Source organism: Mesoplodon densirostris, chromosome 7 (genome assembly GCF_025265405.1).
Source record: "Mesoplodon densirostris isolate mMesDen1 chromosome 7, mMesDen1 primary haplotype, whole genome shotgun sequence".
NCBI classification, from domain to species: Eukaryota; Metazoa; Chordata; class Mammalia; order Artiodactyla; family Ziphiidae; genus Mesoplodon; species Mesoplodon densirostris.
This window is the reverse complement of record NC_082667.1, coordinates 122,224,901-122,252,465: the sequence shown is the minus strand read 5'-3', so window position 1 is coordinate 122,252,465 and position 27,565 is coordinate 122,224,901.

The following is a 27,565-nucleotide window of genomic DNA, read 5'->3' as shown; positions in this document are numbered from 1 at the left end:
GTGAAATGTCAAAATATTGGAAAAAGCCTAAATGCCCATCAATAGCAGAGAAAGACAATTGATAAGGGTCTACCCATATAATGGAACTGCTCAGCAATTGTTTTAAAAAAAATAAAATCACTCCACTTACTGTTAACAAAATATCCCCAAGATAGATTTTTTTTTTTTTTTTTTTTTTTTTTTTTTTTGCGGTACGCGGGCCTCTCACTGTTGTGGCCTCTCCCATTGTGGAGCACAGGCTCCGGATGCACAGGCTCAGCGGCCATGGCTCACGGGCCCAGCCGCTCCATGGCATGTGGGATCCTCCCGGACCGGGGCACAAACCCGCGTCCCCTGCATCAGCAGGCAGGCTCTCAACCACTGCGCCACCAGGGAAGCCCCCCAAGACAGATTTTTAAATGAAAAAAGAGTTGGTACAAACCAGATTGCTTTTCTGTGTAAAATAGGGGAGTGGGTCACAAATTATGCTTTGTTGTATTTACATGTCTATACATTGCAAAATAGCTATAAGAGATTTTGAGAAACTAATAGATGAAAGCATATTCAACTGCCATTTCTGGAGGTCAAAAATTATCAGACATTAGCAACTGCATATGGTTTGGCCTAAGTTGCTAATTATTTTTTGGTTTTTATTTAGTATTTTTTAGAGGAGAGAGAATAGACATGGTACAGTATTGTGGGGTGTTTTTTACTGTATGCCCTTTTGTGCTTTATTAAACCATGAGAAAATGTTATTTTAGTCCCTATTTGAAAATTAGGTAGATAAATGATTGGTAGGTAGATGAGAGACCAGGAGAAGGATGAGGGGCTCTCACAGAAAGCCCAATAAAATTTACAGTAGCCGGGACTAGAGTGGTGGCAGGAGGGATGAAAGGAGATGGATTTGGGACATATTTCTGAGACAAAGTCAATAGGACTTGCTGTTAGATTTTATGTTTGGGGAGATGCAGTGAAGGACGAGGAAGCAAGGAGACATCCTCACTTAAGTAATTAGATGTAGTTGCCTGGGCAACTAAAGCAATGGTGGTACCATCTACTAGGATGACGACCGGGGAAGAAGCAGATTTGGTAGGGAGAATGAAGATGCTAGGAACCATCCAATTTGAGGGACCTGAAGACCCTTCCATGGATAGGTCAATTAGGAACTGAGACAGACAAACCTGGGGTTCAGGAGAGAGTTTAGGGCTTTGAGCTCTGAAGTCAAGAGTTATCCCAATTGTCAGAGGGAAAGAAAGATATTTTTAAAAGGGATTCTGGCAAACTTCAAGGCCCTTTCTTTTCCCTTTTCTCCTGGAACATCACAGAGGTTGCACAAAGGACACTCAAACAGACTGTCAGGAAGAAACGCATAAACCAAGAACATCGGAACAAGTGTCCTCACATTTAAATGCCCTTGTGCCTGCAAGTTATGTGCTATTCAGTCCCTGGGAGCCCACGAACATCATCCAGGAAGCTGGGAGGAAAGGCCTTTCCGGGGCAGCCTCACCCGGCGGGGCCAATAGCAGCTCTCCATCGACGGCAGGTAGCTTTTCCTGAGTGTCAAACGCGGCACATCAGCCCACTACTTCAGTGGGATGTGCAGAGGCACAAAGCAAGTTCAAACGGGGACAAAGCTGAAATGATTCTCTTTCCTCCCTCAAACTAGCTAATCCAACGGTAAAATAAATAAATAAATAAATAACTCAAAGAGAAACAGAGCTCAGTGATTGAAGAAGGCATAAATTGACCCGGTCGTATACAAGACTGGATAAAAGAGTACGTGACAAAAAAAAAAAAAAAAAAACAAGATAAATGGAAACATGATCAAAATAAAAACTCTGGTGAGATCTAAGGACTGGGATTCTCTGCCTAGGATTCAGGCTCAGTACTAAGCAGAGTTTGAAGTGAGCTTGGCGGTGGGGATGGAGCAGCCTCTGTAGGTTTGCAGAAGGAGCAGGAAAACCCAGCCTCTGAACACGCCACACGCACTCATCTTCAGAGAAGATGGTCCCCGGGCACTTCTGGCAAGTGCTGAGCTGTAAGCCCCACATCCTCGCTTGATTCTAAAAATGGATAATTAAATTCTGTCACACTAATGAAATTCCCCTTGTCGTTTACACTGCAGAGGGTGTCCGTGGAGCATTCCGGGGGAGTAGGGGATGTACAGCCCAAGGAGGGGAGCATCTACTCGGCACAGAACCCAAGAGACGTGAGTCATTAACTGATGAGGGTGAGCCCTGGGGGTGACTCTATGAGAAATTCAGGACTGAAACTGGACAAGACTAGGCCAAAATGTCCAGAGCTTTCCCCACCAAACAAAATCCTATTTTTCTGCTGAATTGCCAAATGTATACTTAGTTTAAGGTTATGAACATCTGGTCTTAGTTCGCCCTGGAGAGAAATACACATAAATTTGTAGGCTAATAGCTCTCTTGTCGACTCAGAAATCTTCCAGAAAAAGAGGATGTGACTCTTTACCTATATAAATGCATACGCTGTTCTTATGCTCCCTGCTGCTATTATTGGATCCGTGACTGACAAGGAAAGAAGATGGCATTAAACTTATGCAAAATTTTAAGCATACATAGATTTATTAATATACATTTGTGGGTTCTCATTGAAAACCAAAAGCTTGGTGCGCTGAAGATTCTTACAGTAAAAGGAAGAAAATATTAACTTGTATTTCCTCTTTGGGTGTGAAGAGATCATCAAGGTCCTCAAGATTACCTGGAGCTCTTCGATGATTCTGCCTGGTCAGAGGGACAGCACAGGCCCAGGCGAAACTGGTTTTATTTTCTTATTTATTTAAAAAAATTATTTTATATTGGAGTATAGTTGATTTACAATGTTGTGTTAGTTTCAGGTGTACAGCACAGTGATCCAGTTATACATATACATGTATGTATACTTTTTCAAATTCTTTTCCCATTTAGGTTATTACAGAATATTGGGTAGATCTGGTTTTACTAATGTGTGTTAAAAATGGATAACCAGGGCTTCACTGATGGCACAGTGGTTAAGAATCCGCCTGCCAACGCAGGGGACACGGGTTCAAGCCCTGGTCTGGGAAGATCCCACATGCTGTGGAGCAACAAAGCCCATGTGCCACAACTACTGAGCCTGCACTCTAGAGCCCGTGAGCCACAACTACTGAGCCCATGTGCCACAACTACTGAAGCCCACATGCCTAGATCCCATGCTCTGCAACAAGAGAAGCCACCGCAATGAGAAGCCCGCACACTGCAACTAGAGAAAGCCTGCGCACAGCAACAAAGACACAATGCAGCCAAAAATAAATAAATTAAATAAATTAAATTTTAAAGAGTGGATAACCAGAAAGACCTACTGTATAGCATAGGGAACTCTGCTCAATATTATGTAACAACCTAAATGGGAAAAGAATTTGAAGAATAGATACACGTATACGTATAACTGAATCACTTTGCTGTACACCTGAAACTATCACAACATTTTTAATCAACTCCGACTTAAAATAAAAAGTTAAAAAAATAATATTAATAAAAAAATTAAAAAGGAAAAAAAATCTGTTAATGTTTTTATTCTCTTTCTAACAGTGGGAACTTGTCACTGACCCTTGCTGGGAGGTTGTAAAAAAAACCTTAGGGATCCAAAGAGATACCAAAAACTGTACGTTAATAGGATAAACCTAAGACAGGTGCGAGGGGTGGGTGGGGGAGGAATGAATTAAGCGAGGCATCGTGACAGTGAAATGCATTATTACCTAGTTATTCATGCACTCTTGGCTTTTCAGTGGATGAACTTTTCACACCAGAAGTGGGGAAATTAATCAACTTTTCCTCCCTCGGTATGTCTTCTCCCATCTCCTCTGCTGTCTCACCTAATTGCTCTGCACTCAATATGGACAAAGATATTGTTCTCATTTCAACTTTCCCTACAAAGCTCAGGTGTCCTTATCTGACTCTGAAACTCATTCTCACCTCATCCAGCATAACCTGCCTTTAGCTTCTGCAGCAATGAATCGGGAAGCTCCTCGGCTTCTTTTGGGATGTTAGTGCAGTATTGGAGCCTCGCCTCCCGCTGGGTCACACTAGGAAAAACTTCTCAGTTTCCCTTTCTGCACTCAACAGCCTCTCCCCTCCTCTCCCAGGCACCTGGAAGAAAACCCAAGTGTCCAAATTTGTTGGTGACGGCGATGACCAAAACTGGTGAAGGTCCTAAAAATTTTCTAACTTCACCTCCGAAGAAATAACCTCCCTGCAAAAACCATCACAAAGGTTTGCAACTCTGCCTACACTGTTAACAAAAAGCACAGAAGGGAGAGACTTTGGGGATGTATCCGATTTATGAGTATTTCATGACAGAAACACTAAACTTCTGGAAGACTAAGTAAACTTTGTAATTATTACCCAGGGTTTTCCCACGTTGTAGATCAGCCCCTCTATCCTGTGAAACAATCCAATTCCATACCCTCTGAATCCTCCTGGGAATTTAAGACCTTTTGAATACTAAGCTAATGAAGGCCCCGGACATCAGCTCTCAGGGTTAACAACCATTTACTTGCAGGATGTGTTGACATCAACTCCTATGTGACGAACTGACAAAGGAAGAGACACAGCCTAGCACGTGAAATATAAGATGATTCTGTGTCTTAAGTACTTAAAGCCTATTACCAAAATAGGTGTGCGATGTTGCCGTTATAAATATCATGCTTAACACCTTTCGATTCTTTTTACTCTGAAGAGTCCAACCTATTATGCAAGAAAGAAAGGCCACCTTTTAAATCTCACTCACTTCAGTTCCCTCAGAGATGGATGGGGCCTGCTTTACCTCAGCCTCACATAAAAGCACAGCAGTATGCTGCTGTAAATCTGTTTTACATCTGCTTTTATGTGAGCCTGTGAGCCAGGCCTGGGCTGGGCTTCATTATCCTCTTTTTTCTTTCTTTCTTTTTTTTGGGTTAAAAAAAAAATGTAGTCTCCAGCAGACTCAGATGATTTGCTTTGTAAATAACATGAATTCACTGCCCCTTAGAGAAAACCACTTGGGACTCCTGGGACCCATGGTCTCTGCTCTGGTTGATGGTATGAGCCACCTGCTTATGGAGGTGCCTCCTTGGACCATCTTCCAGGTGCTGTGTCCACCTGACCACAGCCAGGATCTCTGGACAACAGGGCTTTGCTCTGTTGTGGCCACCACTGGCCCTGACTCTGCAGGAGTAGGTCCCCAAAATACCATGTTACCACCGGGGAAAATAGTTGTGTCTACGTTTTGAGTCCACCATGTGGTCCCTACGAAAACATACTAAAAAGTTTGAGTTTTGTTTTAAAGTTGCTGTTAGAATTTGTGGTTCTCTAATATGATCTCATTTGTGCTTCATGAGCTGGGCCTATTCAATTTTATTTTATTTTAATCAACACCAATTTAATTAAAATTAAGGGTAGTGCAGAGGAAAGAACAGTGGAAGGAGAGTTAGAAGACTGAGCGTCATTGGCTGTGTGATGCGGGCAGGTCAGTTAGTTTCTCTGATTCCTAAAATGAGAAGTTATTACCAGAAAATGTGAGCAGTTCTGTCTGATTCTGTCTGGTTCTGGGGCTGTGGTTCTATGATTGGCAGGTGCTAGTCCTTGACTGGGTTTTATCTAGCTCAGGGTCATATTGCTAGGATCCCTGACAACTGAGTCCAGAAAATGTTTCTTTCTCAGAAAGCTACCTGATTTAGAACAGAAATTCAAAAGACTTAACTATAAGTTGGAATTGAAGACCTTTTATCCAGCAATAATTTAACATCTTCAAGAATTCTGCTAGGGTTAAAATAGTAGACTAGGTCTCCAGTTCCTTCTAAGAAACAATTGAAATGCAAGTACAGACAGGTAAAAAGGAATAACATCACATGTATGAGCTATGAGAAGAGGAGCTTGGATATGGGAGTGTGGCTAACAAATCGCCATTTACATGCACTTCTTGGAGATGGAAAGCAGGGGTGAGTAATGAAGCAAGTGCCAAAGACCACTGCCTACAAGGGGCTTCACGTGAGGTGGGGTCCAGCCACCCCAGGGAGGCCAATATGGTTCTGGGTGGGCAGCAAGCAGGCACAGCAGAGGGAGGGAATGAAAAGTCAAACTGAAAACAAAGGAGAAAAGTGTTTACTCAAGAAGTTGAACAGACTGTAGAAAGTTAAGGCTTTGAGTTAAGCAGGTTGGTGCTCTGTGGTTCTGCCCCACCATGCCCAGAGCCCACAGTCAGAATCCCCAGTAATTCTTTCCTAAGTATAAGAGGTAAACAAAGATCTCTTGCAATATGTGAACCAGAGCAGAAAAGAGAAAGGCTTAGATAAACAAACAGAAAAATAAAAAAGAACCCTGGAAGAACAAGATGTGATTTTGAAAACAGAAGACAACTTTCATCACCATCACCACCACCACCACCATCATCATCACCATCTCAGAGAGATGCAAGAAGACATTTTCTTCTTTATGAAAAAGAGTAATTGGAGCAGAAGAATGAACTCATAAATATTAAACATATAACTGATACATTTTACGTGCTATAAATGGAAAACAAACTTAAGAAAATCTCCCAGATATAAAGCAAGAAGTTAAAGAAAAGAAATGAGGGAAACTAAGAGCTGAAGGGAAACAATTCAAAAGATCTAATGTCCAACTAATGTGAGGCCTAGACAGAAAAAAACAGAATAAATAGAAGGAAAGAATTATTGATGAAATAATAGATGAGAATTTCCAGAGCTGAAGGACATGAGTTTTTTAGATTAAAACAAAAAGACCTACATCTAGACATATTATCAGTGATAAAGAGGAGATTCTAAAAGCTTCGAAGTAACAAAAAACTAGCCAAAAAACTACTCCAACCAGATTCTAAATAGAAGATTCTAAAAGCTTCCAGAGTATCAATAAAAAAGTTACCTACCAAGTTATGAGAATCAGGCGTGCATTTCATCTGATTCCCAATTAGCCACCTGGATGGAGGAAACTAGTACAATGATGCTTTCAACATACAGAGGAAATATAATTTTAATCCAGAACTTAATGCTCACCTAGACAATAAATCAACTGTAAGAATAATGTCACTTTTAAAAATGTAAGGACTGAAAAATTTTACTTCTAAACCACCCTTTTTGGGGAAATTATTTGGAAATGTACTCCATAACCCCAGAAGAGAAAAAATGTGTGATCCGAGCAACAGAGGACTTCATTTAAGAGAGCAGCAAAGGACGTTTCACGACAGCTGCTGTGTGTGAAGCCAAAAAATCACCCATAGAGACCGCGTGGGGAGGATGGAGGGATGGATGGAGGCGAGCAGGGAACACGGGGACTCAGGAGGGCAGGTGTCACTGAGAGTTTGAAAAATCATTGAGGGTGTGACAAAGGCAATGGTACTAGACAAGGTCATTAATTCCTCATGAGAAAATACTGCATAAGAAATTCATGTTCTAAATAAGAAGCAGTGTAGAGGCACGATTTTAAGCAAAGGATAGGGTCTGAGCAAAGACTCTACTTGACTCCAAATCTAGGAACAGTCTCCTAGAGGGGACCCCCAGAGAGGAGGAAATGCAATCCCAGCCCTTCCCTTGGCCAGAGATTGAATAATATTCTTCATGGTCCCAATAATGTAAATGCTCTTGATTAGTTTTCAACTCTTAAAGAAAACTTGTGGACGAAAACCAGAAGCCTTGTTTGTGCCACAGACCCGAATGTAAATGATGTATCAGGCTTGTCAAGGGTAATTTTTAGAACAAGAAAAGTTACAAATACTGAGGGATGTGTGTGTGTATGAGGAGAGCATTCATAATCTAAATTCTTGCCATTCGTATAAGAAGTAAATGAATATTGACTAAAATTGATCAATCAAGACATCGAGTTTTAGACGTACTTCCTAGTTATCGTTAGGCCCTAGATCAGAACCTGGTCTCAGCCTCAGAGCCACATGACAACTACTGGGGGAAGCTGCAAAGAACACTGATGTCTGGTCCCACCCCAGGCTCTGCTGTTGTTCCTGTAGGGTGAGGCTGGACCGCTGAGATGTTTTCAGCCCCCAGATGACTGGAGTATGTAGTTAAGGCTGACAGTCGCTGCCCTGAAAGGACCTCAGTGGGATTGGGAATGGGGGGAGGGGGCAGGGAGGATTTATTTGCACCATCAGCCTTCTATTCTGTTTGATTTATTGCCATATGCATATATCATCTTGATAGAATTTAAGTTGATAGGGAGCATCTCCGAGGCACAGAGCCCAGGTGACGGGCAGGTCGTGTTCCAGGACATTACAGCCTCCAGGGCCATGGGATTGAGGAGGCCTCAGCCATCCCCTTGCCTTTCCTTCCCTGCTTAAGAGAAGAGGACACTGGTGTCCCAGAAGACTGAGTTACAGGTGACGAGACCAGCTGAAAGCAGGGGTAGGGCTGGTGGGTGCCAGCATGCTTCTCTCTGCTGTGTCTCTCCCACTACTGGACCGCCTCCCTCTCACCCTTTCATCCTTGCCCTGCCAGTCTGCTCTGTGAGCCTTTCTTTCTTCTTCCCGTTTTGTTGTTCTGGAAGGGAAACACAGATGGCACATCCTAGGAAACACAGCTCAGTGTCACTGAATTGGGGGTGTTTTCTCGTGTTGAGCTGGATATGCTTAGTCTGCTTCAGGCCACTTTCTCTTTCAAAATAAACTAAATTATCTGGCATTTTCCTTCCACTTGGTCTTCAACTTCCTCTCTCTGCGCATCTGTGAGCCTCCATGGAGAACTGGTTCTTCATCCTGATGCAGAGACCTCCACTTCCCAGAAGAGGAAAGCCAAGCGGGTGATCGCCTGAGGTCACATGAAGAGCAGCTGAGTTTACTTCTTTCCTCGCTGTTTCTGCTCTTCGTTTTTTCTTTGCATTTATATCATTGTGAAGGATACATATTTCTCCATTGTTCCCCCATAGCCCTGGAGAAATACGACAGGGCCAAAAACAAAGGTAAGAGATTTATAGAACCCTCGAGATCGCAATTAATAGAAGCCGCTGGGATGACGTCCCGCATTCTGCTTCTGAGGGCCTCAGACATGCAGCGGCATCTTCCCATAAAGCAGAGCATGTTGACACCAGAAATAAAACATTTGTACTGGTGCTCAGAAAATGCTTTATATGCATTCCTGAGCCTTACTCTGTGTTTAAACTCCAGCTTTTTTAAGTATAATTTTAGCCTTAGAACTTAACGTTTTTACTGCCTTTTCCTCCAAAGAATCAATATTGATTTTACTGTATCTGTTATTATCCTGACATTAAGATTTATTTTCCTCCTTTGCTTTGCATGAGATTGTAGTTTACAGAATGAGCATTTATTCTGTTCTTTCAGGAAAGCTCATGGGATAATTATCTTGCCCCATTGGCAAATCATTCAGCTTATACTGTATTGAAAAATAATAATTGGCTTTGCCCCCTCATCAGGTCTGAACAGCTTTATTATTATTATATTTGCTGGTACTTTGTGATAGCATCTTTGCAGGCTTTGGAACTGCCAGGGACAGGATTCAAGGAATATACCTTAAGCCAGATGCAAGATGTCTTGGGGGGTGGGTGGTCATAAGAAGTGAGCAAGGGAGCTGACTGGAGGAAATGACAGCGTCAAGAAAACGAATCTTTACGTGCATATATTCACTGTGGCTTTTGCACTACACGCATATATTCACTATATGTGCTTTTGCACTGGAATATTTCACAGGTAGGCTAAACTTTAGAGGAAGCTGCAAGGCAGAAAGGAAAGAGCATGAAATTAGAAGTCAACGAGCCTGGGACCTATCCTTCACTAGCTGTGTGGCCCTAAACAAATGATCTAACCTCTCTGAGCCTCTGAGTCCTCTTCATGGGAACAATAACACAAGACTATGCCTATTGTTTGGTTTTGTGTGTTAAATAAATAACACACGAATAAATAAATAAATAATCATCATGTATAGTGGTTCATACCATGTCAAAATGTAGGAGTTTCTGCAAAGTGTCTAGAGAGAATATAGCTGTGGATCATCCACCCAGTCATTCCCGCTTAATTGATGCACTCAACAAATATTTATTTTGCACCTGCTATGTGTCAACTTCTGTGCAAGGTGCTACAGTTCCAAGGGGAGTTAAAACAAGATCCTTCTGCTCATGGATCTTACAGTGGCTGGAAACACAGACGTTGGTGGAACAGTCCCATAAACAAACATAAAACGACAGCTGTGATGAGGTCTACGAGAGCAGGTATGGGGAGATCTGAAAGCCCATCACAGAGCTGTAACCCTAGGAGGTGGCACTTGAGCAGAGGACTGAGAAACAAGGAGAGGAAGCTGATTGCTAAGACGCAGGGAAAAGCATTCCAGGCAAGGGAACAGTCCCACTGCCGGAAGGTGCTCAAAGAGCACAAGGAACCCAAGAAGGGTCAGTGTCCCTGCAGTGGGGAGAGCCCATGGGACAGAGGTCAGAATGGAGGGAGCCGACAGCAACACCGATAACGCCCACAGAGCAGGGTCACATGGCAAGGTTTGTTCCTGGTGAGGGGCTCATGAATTGTTTGTGTTTTCCTCTTCACAATTTCTTTGCATTAATGAAAAAGACAAATAAAGAGCCAAGCAGGAGGTGAAGATGGAGACAAGAGAACACGGCAGGGATAGTGGCTGGGGAGGCTGAGCACAGACACAGAGGGGCGTGCAGGCAGGGCTTGTGCCCTGGTCTTCACGAGGGTCCCGGGTATCATGTGGGTAGAGGCAGGATTCACAGGTGCTGAGACGGGCTGGGATCACAAACGGATGCATCATTTTTACAAGAAAAGAAAGCAAACCAAATGGAAACAAAAGCAGATGTGGTTGGTGCAGCAAAGATCACACCTGGCTGGACTCAGCGCTGGCTCCATGCGATCTCTAGTATTTCCTAGAATTAAAGATTTCTGTGAGGCTACTAATCCCATCTCCAAACAAATCGTAAATGCTGGCAGACACAGTCCTCTGTCTTAGGGGATCCCGTACGTCCCCTCCTGCCCATGCTGATGTTGCCACATGGCTGCCGCTCCAAGCTCCTGTCTACGGCTGGACAGGGAGCCATTAAAGGCCCATGCATCCCAGGAGCTGCTCTGTTTCCAGACGATCTCGGTTCTGGAGGCTTCTTTGGCAGAGACTTTGGGGAAGCCACCAGAGTGCGTGCACGCGTGGCTCCAGCTGACCTGCCGGAGACGGAGCGTCTGACCCTAACACTCAATTAGTGGAACAGACGGCATATAACGTATGCTTGACACTGATATGATTTAAAGTTAATAACTGGTTTTCAAATATTTATTACAATGGCTGTTTTAATAAATATTTCATGAACACTATTTTTTTCAAAAAACCCTCTGTTGCCAGCTTGGCTGCCTTAATTTGTCTTAATGAGGATTTTTAAAAATGCAGTGATAAATTGCTTCCCTGACGGTGTACAGGAGGTGAAGAGGGCTCTTATGGAATATCCATCATCTGGGACAGAGAACCCAGGAAAAGATGAAGAACCAGCAAAAAAACACCCCAAAAGAGGAACAGACAGCTGCTCTGGGGCTCCTCATGAAAGACAACCAATCTTATACAGCAGCCCACGGTGACGGGGATGCCCGTCCCTGACGGAGAAGGACTCACGGCCCTTGGACAGGCGATGGAGACGACGGCATCTCCCAGGGGATCTTGGATGCATCACGGCAGAAGGAGAATCCCAACCCAGCCCTGCCTGGAGGGAAGAGAGAAAGCAGGACCATTCTGGGGCCTGGCAGCCTTCAGAAGTGAGCAAAACAGGATGGAGGAGGTCCCGAAGGCAGGGGGGCTCCTTGCCTTCCTCGCTGTCCCCCACGGGAACCGGAGGACCCCTGAGCCCACACACACGGAACGTCCCGGGGCTGCCTGCCTTTGCCTCCCGTGGGGGTGCCCACCGTGGGACCCATCTTGCCCCACTTCCTGAGGCGCCAATCACAGAGCTAATGAAAGCCGCATTCCCCTCGGTGGAAGACTTGTGAATATTTCTGAAATCAGGACGCCTCTCACAATCCGTGTGCTCGTTCCATGTGGAAGTGTGTCTTGTTTTCCCTGAAAGCTACTTTTAAAAGGATGCTGCACCCTGTCACTGAGAGGACGGACACTGCATCTAAGAACCAGAAACTGTGGCCGGTCAGCAGTGCCCCAACACCTGGTGAAGTTCGGAATTAGCCGCCTTCTTCAACTGAGGACCCCGCACCCGGGCCCAGCTGCCTGATGACCCTGTCACTCCAGACGGCTTCCAGCTGCCACTCCCTCGGGGAGACAGTGCCCAAGGATGGCCCTGGACTCCTCACCACCACTACCCCAGTCTATCCTGACCGCTCTCCCTGCCACGCTGTGCTCAGATGCCTGAGAGCCTGCCTGGGTCACCTCTCTCTGGTTCTGGCAGATTATCCCTCGTGGCATGACTGATCTCAGCCCTCCACACCTCACCTAGCAACCGAGCAGCATTGCCACCCTGCTCTGCTCAAGTTCATGTGCCTTCCTGGGCTGGGAGACTGCTAGCATATGCCTTCCCGGGACAGGAAGAGAGGCAATGCGATAAAAACCCCTCCAAACCCCACCATCTACCTGTAGTCGGGGTCCCTCAGGAACCGTGCTTGTCCCTTCCAGCTGTGCCCCATGGCCAGCCCTACAGCTGTCTCACCCTCTAGACCTGTGTTGGCCAGGGGTGCCAGCCTTCTGCATTTCAGCACCTGGCTCCTGTGGCCTTAACTGGCCTCAACGTTATGTGTTAATCGTGTCAGAGCAACTGCTTCCTAACGATTAATTCATTCCACTGTGGCGCCCCCCCTGCCCAGCTCCAGGAGCCGCCGTCCACACTGCATCCTGCCAGAACAGACAGCATTGGAATCGTGCAGTCCCCTCCTCTCGCTTCCCCAGCTCAAAGTGCAAAGCAGTGGCTTCCGCGGACCCATCTGGAGAGCAGCTCAGCCTGGGAGATAGTCAGGCACAGCAAGTATCTTTGGACACTCACTGTGTGCTGCGGAGGCTCATGCCGTGAATACAAAGAGGAAAAGGCTGCAGGGAGGTAAACGCAGAATCACATGTACAGTCAGTGGGGTTTTATCATCCAGGTGTGTACGGGGGCACCTGGAGTTAGGGGCACCTAGCCAAGTCTATAAAGGTACAGGGGTACATGTGAACTAAGTCTTAAATTGACCAGGGGAAGCCATGTGGCCAAAGGTGTGGGTTTAAGTGGCGGTGGGACACCTCCGAGAAAAGGAAGGTCAGAAGCACCTGCTCTCCCACCTTCAGTGACTCGGTGACATGCACACAGATTAGTAGAGACAGAAAGTAAAATGTGAGTCAGAAGATGCCGAGGGCTGATGGCTAGACCGTACATGGAGGCGCTCATTTACCTTCTTAAGAAATTCTTGTCTTCTCCTGTAGGTGATGGGGAACCACTGAAGAGTTTTAAAAGAGGAGTAATGTGCTTAGGTCTGTGGGTTAGATCCCCAGTCATGCTGGTAGTTCTGGAAAGAGTAGCTTTGAGCAAGACAAGATAAGGAAGAAAGCCCAGTAGTCAATATCACAGTTTTATAGAGAGAAGATGACGAAGATCTGAACCAAGTGCTTGTTATGCGCCAGACATCATTCAAATTCAAAGTAGTACATAGTTAGTTTTTGCAATAACCCTATTAGGAAAGCACTATTGATACTTCTGTTTCACAGAAGAGAAAATAGAGTACAGGGAGGCCAAGAGCTTGTCCAAGGCCATATAATCAAAAAAGGTGTAGGATAAAGGAAAGGGGGAAGAGTCAAGGAAGATTTAGAAGGCCAGCTGAGACACAATACCGAAAGGCAGGCTAAGGGGTGGGAAGGCAGGGAGGAATCAAGAGTGATGCCCCGGTGTCCTGCGTCGTCACCAGGGGAGAGGGATATTAACAAGTGTAAGTAAAGTAGGGGTGAAATTTAAAATACAGGAGGAGAAAGACAATGAATTCAGTCTGGACCCTGGAGCATGAGGTGTATGTGGGGCAACGGGTCAGTAACAACATCCAGGCAGATGAGGGCAAGACAAGGTTAGGGGAGCGGCCCCGGGTAGAGGAAAGGACTTGGGAGTCCCCCACGCAGAGCTGGTAGCCCCTCATGGTCAGAGAAGCCTGTTTAACTGCAGAAAATACCTCCACCTAAGTAACTATAATCAGGGAAGTGATTCTGACTCCCACCTTTAAGAGTCACCAGCCTAGCCTGTTACACATCACTGTTCTCCCCAGGGTCTTGGGCCACCTCTGCAGCTGAGCTGGACGGAGGCTGACTGACCCCCTTACTCATGGCTCTCAAAGTCCCCTTGCTGAGCCTTTCTTGTTTGACAGCAACTGGAGGACTGAACGGGTCACATGGTCCGATGAGCCAGTGGCCAGCGAGGTGGGCTCATGCCCAGTGACATCCTCCTGTTTTTCGGGAACAACTGAATGAGCTTGAAACACTGATGGAATTACCTAGTGAAAGGGTGGAGGCCTGCCTGACCCCCAGCTACAGGGAAGCTATTTCTGGTCCCCACTCTAGCTGTGCCATCACAGCACAGGACAAAGAATGTTTGGAAAGCACAGACAGCGGACAACAGGACTCCAATTAAAGCTTGTGTATACAGATCCTGCTGTGTCAATGGCCTCTTCTGATCAACTGAATACACTTTGGTTTAGCAGCCATGTGTGATTGCTCCTTTTTTACAAACCCCGAAGAAGTAAAGTCTGCTTGGTTTGTGGGAGTCGAGAGCAGAAGGGGAGAAGTGATCGAGGTTTGGAATAGGACGTGGTTAGAGCCCTCCCAAATGACCATGGGCCTTGTAGCTCAAACCTTGGGAGTGGGGCGTCAGATTGAGAGGAGAGGTGGGTTAAGGAGGGAACCCAGAGGGGAACCCACGTTTCAAAGGCAGGCAGAGGAAGGGAAGCCCGAAGGAAGGAGCAGCTTCACAGAAAGGATGGACAGAAGCAGAGGGGACCGGAGGAAAAGGAGGAAGGCACGCAGGCTGGCGACCAAGAGGATGCTGCTGTCCTTATGTGAGGGCAGGGAAGCCCATGCCGGGCAGCGAGGAGGAGCACAGGAGGTGCAGAGACGGAGGGTTGTGGAGGATTAAACAGTAGTGAGAGTGGGAGAGATGCGGCAGCTTCTTGGGAGAGGCAGCGTGTGGGAAAAATGATTCTATACAATGAGGGCGGCTTAAAACAATACAAATGTATTCTCTCACACATCTGGGGAACTCCAAAATCAAGGTGTCAGCAGGGCTACCCTCCCTCTGACAGGGCGCTGAGGGAAAACCTGACCCTTGCCTCTTCCAGCCTCTGGGGGCAGTTGGCTTTCCTTACCTTGTGGCTGCATTGCTCCTATGTCGTGATGGCTAATTTTATGTGTCCCCTTGACTGGATCACAGAGTGCCCAGGTATTTGCCTAAACATTATTACCGGGTGTGTCTGCGTTGAATGGATTGATTGAGTAAAGCAGGTCACCCCTCCCCCCAATGTGGGAGGGCATCATCCAATTCCTTGAGGGCTTAAATAGGCCAAAAAGGCAGAGGAAGGGGGAGATTGGCTCTCTCTGCCTGACTACCTGAGGTGGATATCAACCTTCTCCTGCCCTGAGACTCTCCCGGTTTTCAGGTCTTCAGATTTGGACGGGAACTACACCACCAGATCTTCTGGGTCTCCAGCTTGTGGACAGCAGATTGTATGGGACTTCTAAGCCTCCATAAGCATAATAAATCTATCATCTATCTATCTATCTATCTATCTATCTATCTATCTATCTCTCTATCTATCTGTCTATCTACCTACCTATCTGTTCATTTATCTATCTATCTATCTGTCTTCTGTCTGTCTATCTACCTGCCTATCTATCTGTTCATTTATCTATCTATCTATCTATGTATCTATCTATCTATCTATCATCTTCTATCAGTTATGTTTCTCAGGAGAATCCTGACTGATGCAAATGTCTATTTTTGCCTTCTCTGTGTATCTGTCTCAAAACTTTCCCTGTCACATTCTTATAAGGTCATTTATGATTGGATTTAGGGCCTAACTTGATAATCCAGAGTAATCCTCCTTTCAAAATATTTAACTTAATTCCATTTTTTGCCCTATAAGGTGAGATTCACTCTTTACCATATAAGGTGATATTCACAGGTTCCAGGGATTAGGAGGCGAATATATCTTTGCGATGCCATTTTTTTAGCCTACCACATGGGGAGCAGTTCCCCTCCAGGCAGAGGAGAAGAAATCAAAGGAAATAGTTAGAAATAGGAAGGGCTAAAATATTGCAGAGAAGTTCTAAGAGGTGGGGAGCCTCAGGAGAGGGTGGGATAGGGAGGGTGGGAGGCAGGCTCAAGAGGGAGGGGATACAGGGACATGTGTATGCATATGGCTGATTCGCTTTGTTGTGCAACAGAAACTAACACAGTATTGTGAAGCAATTATATTCCAATAAAGATCTATTTTTTAAAAAAGCAAGTAAAAGGCTAGGTTAGTAGTGTTAAGTTCTGAGAGAAGGAACCTTTGCTGTTGCTGGGTTACACGCGTCATCTCTACCCGTTGACCCAGGGTGGGAGTAGCCATGTGTATCCTTAACTCAGGACTAGGGTTCTACTAGCATCATATTCTGTGAATGCCCCCTTGCAGGGGACGAGGACACACAGTCAGGGTAACCTGAGCCAGCCCGCTCCCAGCAGGGGACCAGCATGGACCAGCACCATTAGCCATGCTAGTTGTTATTGTGGTCATTTCAGAGGACGCAGCTAAGAGGCGAGGACAGTAGGATGTGCAGGTTTCCAGTAGCGATCAGGGGACCGTGGGCATCGCCAAGGAAGAAGAACTGAGGGCAGGATGTGTCCTATGTGGACCTAGGATGGCAGGGGTGGGCGAGGGTCGGGAGTGGATACCTGAGAGCCCTAAGGCAGGGTGGCAGAAGTCTCCACGGAGTGCCCGGGGAGGGAAATTGGCATTGCCAGCAGGAGGACGTGCTGAGGGGAAGAGACTGTTGGTGCCCCCGCCCCCGTTTCTTCACCATCTGTTATGTTCACAGGATACTCTTGAGTTTCCTCAGCTCCACCCACCAGGGGCGTGTTCTTGGGCGACTCGCTTTACCACTCTAGGCTTCGGTTTTTTCATCAATAAAATGGGAATAACAAAGAACCTACCTACTTCAAAGAGCCATTCTGAGGATTCACAGAGTAGCGCATGTAGGGACAAGGGGACAGCCCTGGTACATAGAAGCCCTTGAAGGATGTTAGCTTAGCCATCGCGACTTGTGCTATCACTGGTGTCTGGTACTTGGAGCTCAGCGTGATCCATAGTGATGAGAAGCTACATTTTTCCACACTCTCTGCAAAACCCTCCTCTCTGGGTTGCCAGCGAGCAGACTGACTCCTATGCTCCTCTCGGCTCCACCAGGGAGATGCTGCTCTCACCACTGAAGACGCAGGCCACGCGGCGTCCCAGGGCTGCAGTCGTGTCCCCTCTGCCTGCAGTCAGCAGGCTCTTCCTTTGTCCACTGGCAGCCTTTTCTCACCTGCTCCTCTGCAGCCCAGGTACCTGTCCAGCAATTGGTTCCAGATGCCGGGTAATTTGCGTAGCCCTGCTCAGCATGAACAACATCTCCCAGGTGCTTCTCAACCTCTGGAAAAGCTGGTATTTTCAAGTCTGCCAGCCAGTCTCCAACACTTAGCTGGAAACGCGTGGGCCTTTAATCATCATTGTCCAAACATGGGAAGAGCAGCAGCCTGGAGATGGAATTCTTGCCGGGGAGATCCCGGGGAGCTGTGCCATCTCTCACCCACTGAGCTCTGGATAGAAGCCCCCAGATTTGGCGTTTGTTAGTCTTTCTAGATGTGTCTCCAGGACGCTGGGGAGGACGCACCTGATGGATCAAGTGGGATTCCAGCTGAAGCAGAACCAGTGAAATGTAAAACGTGGTCCAAGAAGGAAGTTGAATGAATCAGGCCCCTCCTGCCTCTACCCTCTCAGCACTGGGGGCAGAGATCGCCACGGAAATGTTGTGCCTTGTTACTCAGAGTGTGGTCCGCGGACCAGCTGTACCCGGGAGCTTTAGAAATGCAGACTCTCAGGCCCTACCCCAGACCAACTGCATCAGAATCTGCATTTTAACAAAAGTCCCGAGTGATCCCTATACAATGCAGTTTCAGAAGCACTGATTTTTGAGACACATATAAAGACCCTACCCCCTTTCCCAGCCCCAAATATCTCCTTCCATTAAGTTATGCTAGATATGCTTGCAATTTATACATTAATCACATCTCAGTTAAGACTGGGAATGTTTTTTTGAGAAAGGTTGCAATATAGAGTACTATAATAGGGTCCCACTTCTGCAGGCCTCAAACTTCTGTAGACCTTCAACGAATGATAATGTCAGATTTTTCCCTTAGACCTTCCGTCTCTCACCCACGGGGCTTTCTGAATACTCTGCAGCGGCAGCCCTCACGTACAACGTTTAGTATAAGCCCATGTGTTTGTTTCCTTAATCACCAGAGATGTAAACCAGCCCAGAGGAAGCAGCTCCGTGGTGGGAGAATATCATTAACACGTCAAAGATGCCTGCCTGCTTCTCGGGCTGCATACCGGTCTCCAGGCCTGGCCACCGCCTGCCCGAAGATGAGTGTAGCCTGTGGTTTCCATGTGTAAGAGACTGAAAATAATCCGAGATTCCCCAGCAGTTCCCTATGGGATGCACACTTTTCCTCCTGTGACCCCAGTACCCAGATGGGTGTGCCGGAGGGAGCCGGCTCTCAGTGTCCGCGGAAGCTGGACACTCCTACCTGGTAATGCTGCCTGCTGTATGCCTGGCAGGGCGTTAGGCACACTCATCCTCACTCTCTCTTTCCCTTGCTGTATTTCTGGGTCTAATTACCCTCCCCAAAGGTATGCATTCCGCTTAACAGTCCCACTGAATGGGTAGGAACTGTCTCCCCTTTCCCAAGGTGGCACAGCTGGCAGGTAAGGGAGCAGGTCAACGGCTCGGAAGCACATGTTGTTTTCGCCGTGTCGTGTCCCCTCCATGGACAGGGCTGAATGGGCAGGTGAGGATGGCAAGAGGCCACTGAAGGGCTCCTGAGCGAGGCTTGCTTTGGAAGGGACTTCCCTCCACGTGCCTCGGAGAGTAAAGGCTTATTTTTATGAGCCTGGAGAAAACCCTAAACCAGTCATGAGAGGGACAGCAGCAGGCCGTGGGCAGGCCGCCTGAGCCGTGGCGGGATGGGGTGGCAGGGCTCCCGTTCCAGGGCTGCCCCTCCCACCGTTTAACGCCACCTTCACCGGGCCCGGGAGGAGACAGGCAGGTTAGGATTCAACACAAGTTCCTAAGCAAATACCCACATCCTTCAGGGGGAGTCAAGCTATGGAAATTAAAAACAGAAGTAATGACCCAAAGTCAGTTTCAGTGAGCATCAAGGTAAAAATCCAGGATCCGTCCAGCTCCCCAGCACCATCTCTGCTCCCCTCGGTTTGAGAAGTCCAGAACGCCCCGTGGTACACGATTAAAATTGCCTCTTTTGGTGGTATCCCCTCTCTCCTTCATCTTTTTTGGTCTGAGCCAACACCAGAGACAATTAGGGACTGGATAATCATTGCTGCTGGAGCTATGCTTCCACCAACGTTGTTCTCCTCCTCAGAAGGGGCTGATTACCATATGAAGCATCTTTCACTTGGCAAAAATCAGAGAGAATGTTTCCCTCCGTTTTTCCCAAAACACAGACAAGAGAGTCGAGAGGGGGAGGCGGCCAGCCACCGATGAGATCTGAACCATCAGAAACTTCTCTCCGTGTTTCACAGCATTTATTTCCTTTGATGTCAAAATCTTCTTTCTCTACTTGTGTTTTATTTATTTGTTTTTTGATTTTTTTTCTTCTTTCCTTTTTTTGTCTTAACTGCCATTCAGAGCAGCCGTCTTCTCCACAGAGCCCTGAACCTGCCAACGTCAGCTGGAAAGGTCGGCCCAGCTCTGGCAGTTGGAGCATCACCATGTCGCCACGGCCCCGAGGCTGACCTGTGCGTCAACTCACGTATAGCCATTCGGACCCAGGATCACACCCATAATTGGCAGCCGGCTGGAGAACATCAGTGGTTTCAATAAACAACCTAAGAAAGAGAAGTAAACCCCAGAAGCCAACTTTGCAACAAGCTGTGCTGTGCTTTCTGACTCAAGGGCAAGTGTACCAGAGACTCAGATCAATTATCTAAATAATTCAAGCCCCAAACACAGTTCCCCTAGAAACACTCAAATAATTGAAGCACAGGGGGATCCGGGGTGACCTACCTCAATAACTGTCTTCACCTGCCTCATTACCCGGTCTGCCTGACCCAGGACAGTGTCACTATGGCCAGAGGATGTGGGGAGAATGGGAGTAATTTACTAAGTGCCTATCATGTCCCAGGCTGTCCTTGGGGGGCCTCGCATGTATCATGTCATCTAAGGAAATGTCCGCTAAGGTCCAGGCCTCCCTGTGGTCCAATCTTGGAAGAGTGATTTATTCAAAGGATCACAGTCTGAAAGTTATAAATCTAAGTGTTTAAAGGGATTGCAATTTCAACCGTCTTAAACGACGTAAAGAGAATCCAGGTCATAAGACAGAGCGATGTTGCCTAAAAACAGACAGACAAAACACCTTGACTGCCAGCTCCAGCTCTCTACTGCCCTACAGCTGCCCTGGAATCGGGGAACCTCTCTGACACCTCACGTTCTCCCCGAAAACACCCGAGCTCCAGCCACAGGCCCTTTTGTTCCTTTCTTGTTACCACCCATGTCTCTAATCACATCTCTCTTTATTCTTTCACTTGATTCTGCATCAAAAAAACCCGCAGAACTTGCTGTCAGAGACTGAATTCTCATTAGGAGGAAGAGAAAGGAGAGTCACGCAGCTGTGGACAAAGATGACGTGTTCTTTGGTGGCCGGGGCTGGGGGGCTGGGGACACTCACACGCTGGTGAAATTTGTCCCCATCTCAGGAGCCATATGACAACCTCGAGAAGAAGAAATTATTCTCTCTTCTCCACGGTGGGATAGCTGAAGCCCAGGTGAGTTGTGGAAGGCCACAGACCTGACGAGTGACAAAATCAGGTACGTGTGGCACCCAAGCCACCTCTTTTCCACCAAACCCCAAGTGTCCCATGGAAGAGATGATATGAATCTGGCATGATAACAATGAGATGAAACTTCTCATCACCCCTCAGTGAAGCAGATGTAGACCTGGGAGAGAGAACCAAAGACACAGCAAAGGACCCTCCCTTGGCTTGAGACCCACTGTTACCCTTCACCCTTTATGGAACACTAGCTCAGTGGGTTCTTCCTGATTATATAGAGGTGTGGGTTGGTTTTGCTTAATAATAAGTGCAATTCATTCATTCTCAAATATTAGTTAAACTCCTCCATGTTAGAAACCATGTGGGAAGGTGGATGGGCAAACAGAAATACAACACAACCCGGCCCTGAGACAGCTGAGTGGAGTTGGAGATGCAGGCATGTGTAACGATCAGGACTGCACAAGGTGGGAGGGGAAAAAGAGTAGGTAATGTCCAGCTGGACCTGAGTTGATCAGGAAAGTCTTCCCCGATGACTCAGCATCTCACACTACTCTTGAAGAGCCATCTTCCACCACCTTTGTTAATGGTTCCTCTTAGTTTTCAAGGTTCTCTTGAACTGCCTTCAATTTCCACACTGAGCCATTGTGTTTGACCCAATCTCTTAAGAAGTGGTTAAGTTGGCCAGGCCCCAAAGTCACACCATCCCATGACAAGTCACGTAGGGGAATCATATGTCCTTAGCCCCTACACAGTTCAGTTCTATCATCACTGACATGGTTCCATAAATATACTTTGAGCATCTAGTGAGATACAATAGTGAGCAAATAAAGACAGACTCTGGCCTCATGGAGCCTAAAGGCTATTGGAGGAGATACCCATGAATCAAATATTTGTAAAGTATATGCAACATTTCATACACGTGAGTGTGAAATTTCTACTGTACCTGAGAAGAAGGGAGAGAAGGACCTGACCAGGTACCACTGTGGGGCAGGTAGTCAGGGAAGATTGTTCATGGAATCAATACTTGAGCCAATACCTGGAGTCAGGAAATGAGGAGAACTCCATTCAGAGGGAACAGAGCAGCTGTGATGGGAGGGAGCAGACCAAGACCAGGGGCTGAAAGGACAGCATCATGCTTAGGGTGGGAACCGTGGAGGCACCGCCAAGATGAGGCCATGGGGTGGAACTGCAGGCCTGTGGGCATGTGAAATAGATTGGCCTTCATCCCACCAGCAAAGTGAAGCCATTTATGCCATGATGCGGCAAGATCAGATGTGTATTTTAGAAGGCCACTTGAGCTTCTGTTTGGAGATTAAATCACAGAATGGCGAGAGTGATGTGGAGACAGGAGGAGACACGGGCGGTGATGCCCCGGGAGCTGGATGGGCACAAAGGCAAGAGACCGTGAATAAAACCCGGCTCTGCTTCTGAGGTTGCCGCTTTCCAGACAAGGCCACCTGCACAGGGGACATGTGTTGTATGGGTTTCCTCATCCACCAAACTAGGGAAGATATTTCCCTACCTCTTTCCAAGGTGCTTCTGAAGATCAAATTAAATAACGAAATTGAGAAGACAAAATATACCCTAATAGGACCTTCACAGCAAAAACGCAGTTAAAAGATGCTATTAGTGGGCAACTCCCGCTCTAGGTATGAGCATTGAAGTGTGTGAGCCCACTCCCCCAAAAAAAGAAGCCTGAAGAAAATGATGTAATTTTTTAAATTAGCATATATTCTGGGGGGGAATCTGAGAGGAAATTTTGGAGAGAATGTTGAACAGGAGAGAAGAGGGAGAGAGGGAGGAGGAGAAAATGGGAAAAGGAAGGAGGGAGAAAGGCAGGATGCTAGAGCAGGTTTCATTTAGCTGTTCAGACAGAGAATGGGAAAACGAAACAGACTAATGTGTGAGCATGGAGAAAAGAGACGGACATACATTCCCATCCTCAGGATGTGAGTTTTGCCTCTAGCTCCATCATCTCCTGGATCTATTTATGAACCAGAGGGACTCCTTTGTGAATAAGCCATGATGTTATTTATGTTCCCTTTTTAAAGAGCCATCTCCAGTTTCGGCATTTACCCCCATGGGAACCTCTACATAATTACTCAATTGATAACTTCTCCTGACAAAAAAAAAAAAAAAAACAAGCCAAGCAAAGAAAGGCTCATTCTGAATTTTCAGAATGCCGATTCCAGAAAGAACAGAAGTGATTTCTTATTTAGCTCCTTTTCTTCAATTGTACAGCAACATCCTGGCTTTTTAAATGATGAATAAGTCATTCCTATTATTCATCTTAATAAACGTAATTCCACCAAAACCCTTTTAGGTTTCATGACAAACTGGATGTCTTGAATTAATGAAGTATTTGGAATATGGGGCAAAAGTTTGCCATTAATTTCTAAATTGTGTTCTGAGACCCCTGCAATTCTCCTGAATATTGGCTTTGATATCTGCTCATCAGCATCCCCACCTTTTTTCCCGTTGGCTCCTTCTTGTTGATGGCTTTGATCCTAGAACTGTCACTCCACGCAGAGTATCAAATGCTTCTGAGAGTTTGGAGCAGCGCTTCGGTCTCCCAACGCCAAGCCCCCCCGGCGCCAGCTGTACACAGATCCAAGGCAACGGGGCCAATGCCACCTGCCAGTTGGATTCCATTCCCTTCTACCCCACACACTCCCTTCACCCAGGCTGTGGCAACCTCTCTCCAAGAGTGACCCCGTCACCTTGAAGCAGAAACCTATTAGTATAGGAGCTGTGCAACAATGAGATGGAAATTTTCCTGCTAGCCTGGCAGATAATTATCTTAACAAATTTCCTCTGAAAACACAGATTCCACAAACTACCTCTTGAGCTCCAAACTTGAACCAAGCAAACAGCTCCATCTCCAAATGTGATCTTAGAATGAAATTAATATTGATTACGAGAGATAAAAACTGCTACACGGAAGATAGTAAAAATTATTACAGATTAGGGGGTAGGGAAATAGGATGAGAATAAAAATGACAGATTAGCAAAGCACTATAAAATGACAATGAAGTCCAGTGTGGCTAAATCACTAAGTTGATTAATAGAAGAGTCTACAGGAATATATTAAGTTACCACTGAATTGTGTGATCTGTATTCTAGAATATTCAACAGATTAAAACGTTCAGGAGGGCCTCCCTGGTGGCGCAGTGGTTGAGAGTCCGCCTGCCGATGCAGGGGATACGGGTTCGCGCCCCGGTCTGGGAGGATCCCATATGCCGCGGAGCGGCTGGGCCCGTGAGCCATGGCCGCTGAGCCTGCGCGTCCGGAGCCTGCGCGTCCGGAGCCTGTGCTCCGCAACGGGGGAGGCCACAACAGTGAGAGGCCCGCATACCGAAAAAAAAAAAAACGTTCAGGAGACCTTCTGAGAGAGGGGTCTCAGGGCAGGAGGCCGGATGTTTAAAAATAGGTCTGCACTGCATTAAGTTGACTTGTTCACTCATTCATCCATTGAACCCATATTTTGTATGAACCCACCTGGTAAAACAAGAGGCGCTACAGAAGCAGAGGGCAAATCACTGTCCCTAAGGTGCCTACAGACTAGCCCAGAGGAGAATACAGCAGGCACCATGATTGAATCAGGAGCAGGTTACAGTCGGGGTCAGAGAGGGGGAGGGAGAGAAAGAGAAAGAGAGAGAGAGGGAGAGAGACAGGTGTTCTACCTAGAGGGATCAAGAAATTCCCAACCACCCCAGCTAGCAACCTATACAATGGTGGAACAAGTGGGCAATTCCCGTTTGCACTGAGGGTTTGCTCTGTTGATGGAAATACAGAGCTGAGAGACCTGCTCTTTTGTGGAGAGAGGGCCAGCACCAAAAAGGGAAATAATTGCTGTTGACAATCTCCCAGACAGAGCAGATGCCTCAGGCTGAACTCCAGACTATAGAAAGCAGGCTCTAGGGAGGAAAGAACTCCTTTTATGTCCCTCTTTGGTCTTCAATCTCTAGGGCCTGGGCTTCTAGTGGTAGAGATGGAGGTATGTACCCCTGGGCAATGGGTGCTGAGCTGATGTCTAGAACAAGGGACTAGTTTAGGGAGGACTTACTTCCTACCTGCCCTTGACTATTTATGTAGAGGACTCTATGAACCCGTAAATCGAGGACAAGCCATCCATGGCAAGATTCCTGAGATGTGTGTTATTTTCTGTTTACTTCTTGGAGGCAACACATCAGAGTAGTTAAGAGCCAGAGCCTGGAGGCAAACTGCTTTCTTTCACATCCTGACTCCACCACTAATTAGCTGAGTCCTCTAGGAAATGTTACTTAGTCTCCCTCTGCCTCCTTCATTATCTTTAAAATGGGAATAATCACAGGATTTACCTCATGGGGTTGTTGTGAAGAGCGAATAAGCTATTGCACTCCAGATAATCCCCTGCATAAAGTAAACACTCAGTAACAACTGGCTATATTTGTCATTTAAAAATCTCCTTAATTTTAGTAAAGTCTCATTTGAATTATTGTTTATCAATGTTTGAAACAATGAATGAGAGCATTGGGCCTTGCTGCAGGGTTGTAAGGAAGGGGTGTGAAGGGGAGGGTCTTTGAGTGAAAATGTCCCCATCATGCTGCACTGGCTAAGATGATGGATGTCAGAAAGGAACTTACAAAAGGAGTTTCTAGAAGAAAAATCAGAGTCCTGAGCTCCAGGAATCCTTCCTACCATGACTTTCTCCTTTCAAAGACTGTCTTCAAGGGTTTGGGTTTTATTTTTATTATGGAATTTCATGCCAATCCTCCAAAAGAAAATTGAAAACCATCACACTCTCTTGCATAAAATCCTATACTGACTTCTGAATGGAATAAATTACGTGCTCCTAATCACCTCCAACTAATTCCCAGTGAGTCCTGGGTGTATTAGCCAGAACCTTGGTTTTGAGGTCATTTCATTGACCCAAGTCCACTTCCCCCAAGTCAGGTAAGGACAGATGCCATGCAAAGGGGGCACAGACACACACACCACCACCACCACCACCAGTACCATGCATTGGAAACATAAAAGAGACTTATTGAGGAAAAACCTATGAGAAAGCAGTGGCAGAGCCAGGCAGCCTCGGTCCTCTGTTTAGGTTAGACATGGTTGGGTACACCGTGGTCTAAGAGATCCTATCATGTTGTACACGTTTGTATTACATTCCACATTTATGGGAGAGTTGAGAAGGGGGCAGAGAACATTGAGTCAACAGTGTAAGTGGAAACTTCCTTTTCAAAGAAATGACCTTACTGGAAAGAGGAAAAGGCTCTGGAGTTCAGCCTCTCCGTCGAGCTAACTCAGGCCTGTCTCACTGGCGTCTTGCTGTGCTGTCAAAACAGGGAGGGAATGAATCTCCAAGGCCCAGATCACCTGATTACCAGAGGCCCAATGTGTTCTGTTTCATACGTGCCTAAGGCTTTCCCCAAGCCAACACATCCTCTTTCATTATCTTAATCACCACCCATAAGTTAATGTCTCCTAAACCCAAGTTTCCAGTCTGGACTTCTTACCAGAGATGCAGATGGATATTTTTTCTAGCTTGTCTTGCAATACGTCATATTCAGCATATCTAAAAATCGGTGACCCTCTTTCCCCAAAACCTTCTCCTCTGCCTAATTTTATTGTCATTGATTGTCATTTCTTGTCATCTATTATTTGAGGGACCCACCATCCAAATTAGAAAACTGGCCATCACCTTTGTCTCCTCCCTCTAACTTTTGATATTAATTCATCACGGTGATGGTTAATTTTATGTGTCGACTTGATTGGAGTAAAAGATGCCTAGAAAGCTGGTACACACTATTTCTGTGAGGGCGTCTTTGGAGGAGATAAGCATTTGAATCAGTAGACCGAGTAAAGAAGATCATCCTCAGCCATGTGGGCTGCATCATCCAACCCACTGATGGCCTGAATAGAACAGAAAATGCAGAGGAAGAGCTAATTCACTTGAGCTGAGACATCCATCTTCTCCTGCCCTCAGACACTGGGTAATAGGGCTTTCAGATGCAGACCAGGGCTCACACCATTGGCCCTAGATTATCAGGCCTTCAGACTCAGGCCGAATTACCCCACTGGCTTTACTGGGGCTCCAGCCTGCAGACAGCAGATCACAGAACTTCTTGGCCTCCATAATCATGTGACCTCATGTTCATCATAAATCTTCTCCTCATTATCTCCATATGTATCCTATTGGTTCTGTTTCTCTGGAGAACCCTCACTAATACAATCCCCAAGTCAGACCAATCATACTTTCTATTTTCTGGATCCTTCTAATCTCCTACGTGCCTGCAGCCGAGGCTTGAGTTCAGATATTCATCACCTCTAAAGGCTTCACCCCAGGATCTCTTCACAGGTCTCCCCATCTCAAACCTTCCATCACCTCAGCTGCCTGGACTCCAAGCTTGTCACTTTATTCTCCACTTTAAAATTTATTAAAGACCTTCATTGCCTAAATTCTTTAATAGGACCTACAAGGATTTTCATGAACCTATTTCTTGTGATCCCTTGACCATGTCATAAGCACGACATGCTGAAAGCAATACCACATTTCTTGCTCTCAGGCTCTTGG